This window comes from Elaeis guineensis, chromosome 4 (assembly GCF_000442705.2).
Source record: "Elaeis guineensis isolate ETL-2024a chromosome 4, EG11, whole genome shotgun sequence".
NCBI lineage: Eukaryota > Viridiplantae > Streptophyta > Magnoliopsida > Arecales > Arecaceae > Elaeis > Elaeis guineensis.
The window spans coordinates 123,324,320-123,327,742 of NC_025996.2; positions in this window are offsets into that span (position 1 = coordinate 123,324,320).

Consider the following 3,423-nt stretch of genomic DNA (forward strand, 5'->3'; position numbering starts at 1 on the left):
CATACTCAACTAACATTATCAACAATCTTACAAAGCAAGATAGGACCTGTGCATGTGTGCATTTTGTCTATATCTATTTGTGTACCAGAAAAATCTTGTGGACTTATACAAGTCTAAGGAACTCAAAGATCCCTTGTAGCTAGGCTTTTTGGATGGGCTCCCGAGTTGTTACAAATGGTATTAGAGTTAATGTGACCTACAACCAATCTAATTAGGACACTATGGACCCCTTAGGCCTAAACATAAGCTGATTGTGGCGTTTGTGATTGAATTCAAACTTTTAGTAAGGCAAGCAATGATCGCTGACTCAGAACCAGACTCCGTGCCGGTCGATTGGTAATATATCGGTATATCCCGTACCGGACCATACCAGATCCGAACTGATAAAAAAACGAAAGATGAACAAGAAAGGAAAAGAGAGAAAAAGAGAAGAGAGAAGGAAAGGGAGGCTGGCGGAGATGCTAGCAGTGGCCACCGAAGATCCATGGAGGCCAACAAGGCCTCTCGAGCTCTATGGTTCTCCATGAGAGAACATGAGAGCAGAGAGAGATAAAGAGAGAAAGAGAGGAAAGAGCGAGGGGAAGGCAGCAGGGAGGCTGTCGTGGCTATCGAACGGCCCAAAAATGTGCCGCAGTCATTGTGGGTTCAAAATAATGGCGACATCCTTGTTTCATCATATTTTTTTATAAATACAATAAATAGTGAAGCCGGCAATGGGCCGTCTACGGCAATGGGCCGTCTGCAGCAATCATGGGGCATTTTTGGACCGTCTGATGGCCATGACGGCCATTCGACGGCCCTCTGACGATCTTCCCACCGTCTTCCTCTCCTTCCTCTTTCCTTCGATGGCCGGCCCTCTGATGGCCTCCCCACTGCCTTCCTCTCCTTCCTCTTCCCTCTCTTCCCTCTCTGTATCTCTCTCTTTTCGTACCTTACAAAGGATCGTGGAGCCTCGAAGGCCTTGGCGGCCCTCCAATGGCTCATCGGGCCACCGCCAGCCACCTCCGACCTTCCTCTCTCCTTCTCTCTCTCTTTCTCTTTTCTTTTTCCTTATTCCATTTTTGTCAGTATTCCGAATCAAATGCCTAAAACGCATTGGTTAGCCATGATATAGTTTGACACACCCCAAACCATTTGGTTTGGCGAACCCAGATGGCAAGGAACGCTAGGGCTTAAAAAGGGCAAGTATATGAGGACCCATGCGGTGTGTTTTTAATCCCACATTAGTTGTGTTGAAAAAATTTTGGATATTTATCCAAGGCCACGAAACCTGAAAGAGATCTTCTGGCTAGCTTTTTTGGCTGAAATCTTGGTTTGTTGTAAAGATTAATATTACAATATATACTGATAAATAATTAAGATAATAAGAACAAGGTTGTCATTTTGATATTGAATCCTATGGCGATACCATCCTATTATAGTATCCGCATGCAATATGTTATAAGGCATACTGAGTGTCGGTATACTATAAGACTGCATATCAGTTCGGTACCGATACTGAACAGTATGTCTGTAGGGTATAGTATCGATCGGTATGGCAAAGATCGCATAACATGTACTTGCACCAAACATTACCCAGCTGCTAGAGCAAAATGATATTGCAATGGAAAATGTTCAACAGGAAATGCATTCAAAAGGAAAGCAAGTAGGACTTTAGATTATAGATTGATTATTATTTTCATAAAATTGCAAGAGCAATTTACGAAGAGTAGTTAAAGGCAACATATAAAAAAGGGTGATTTGTGGGGTACACGAGGCAGTTATGGAAATCAGGTAAACTCTACACAATCCAACATATCACATTGTTTGAAGTCCCGACGGGACTATGAAAGTTATTGATCTTCCTCACCTCCTCTTCTATCCCTCCCACAGATCTGAAGCCAATGATGCAAGATTTGGGGCTTCACTGACCAGCTTGTCAAGCTCTCCTAAGTCAATCATGTTGGGTTCCGATGGCACAGTAGAAGGGTTAGGTGTTTAAAATTTTCATTCAAAACATCCGATGCATCGGAAACCCCAATGCCCAGAAACCCTTGACTATAATAATCAAATACAATAAATATAAATTAGGATAAGAAGAATACGTATAGCGCTAATCCCAATTTCCATAAGGCATCCAAGTGTCCGCCCTCCAATGGTGATCCATATGAAAACTGAACCAAAGACAGCGCTCTTCACTTGCTTCAAGAATTCTAGCCATTAGAACTCGACTAGCCTCATACCGATCAGGTTTCTCTAAGAAACTGACTCCACCCTCTCAGAACCTCCTCTGAATTTTTATCCTCCTCTTTAGGACCCTCACAACCTTTGTTAGGACCAGATAAGGCTTTGTCTTAAATCCAAAGTCTTGTCCTAAAACTAAGATAGGTTGTAAGAAAGAAAAGAGAGCAACAGAGACAAAATTGAAAACTCTTTCTGAATGCCTCGGACATCCAGTGCCCCGGCCAATTTATAGCCACTAGAGGGACGCCAAAAGAGAGAGATACACCTCATCCAAGAGGCCTATCTGATCTGATTATCAGAGATAAGAGTTCCTTCAAACAGAAGGACTCTTATCAATGATACGTCAATCAACACCCTGCTCTGCATGCGTGACTAGAGAAGGGATATTTTGCATCCCTTCTCAAATCAAAAAAATTCTCAAAAATTCATATGGATAGAGGATTCAATCTTGATTCTAAAACATATAATGAGTGGATAAAAATTCTCAAAAATGGATATGTTCTCACATCCTTTCATGCGAAGTCTGATCACCGCATGCGTAGGCGTGAGGAGGAACTTATGGCATCCGTTTGGCATCCAAATAATTCTGAAAAAATTCAAAAAAATTACCAAAAATAGCTTGTCAAATGTGGAACATTATCACCAAAAATCATTCCTTTTTAAAATCATTTGATGAGGACTCTCCAAACCTCGGAGAGACGCGACGCTTCCGCATGCACGCAAGACTTCCTTTTTCAATTTTTCTCTGCTCCAAAAATTTTAGAAAAAATACATCTCATACTTTGAGATATGCATCAGAGGATGGAGGGTGATATGGGCTATCACACACATCTTAATCTCATGCCAGAAAGACTCTTTTCTTCTGCCTATGCAAACACTTGTACGCAGAACCTGTTTTGCACCAAGAGTCCTTCACAACTTGGACTCTTCATAATTGACGTTAAAATGGAATGTGGCACCCCAATTTGGGCTGCTTCTAGGTGGCACGACCTGACCAAAATATCCACTAAATTGGGCTAGCTAATTAGCAAGGGATGAGATCAAATTGACCTCCAAAAGAGAAAGGTTCCACAGGTGCTAGCATGCTTACCGGAGTCCTAATTGAATCCAAAATTCCAATCAACCTTTTTCAAAAGGATTCTTGGCCAATTTTCATGTGTGTGGCCCATTGGATTTCACATCTAACTGGTAGTAGGTCTG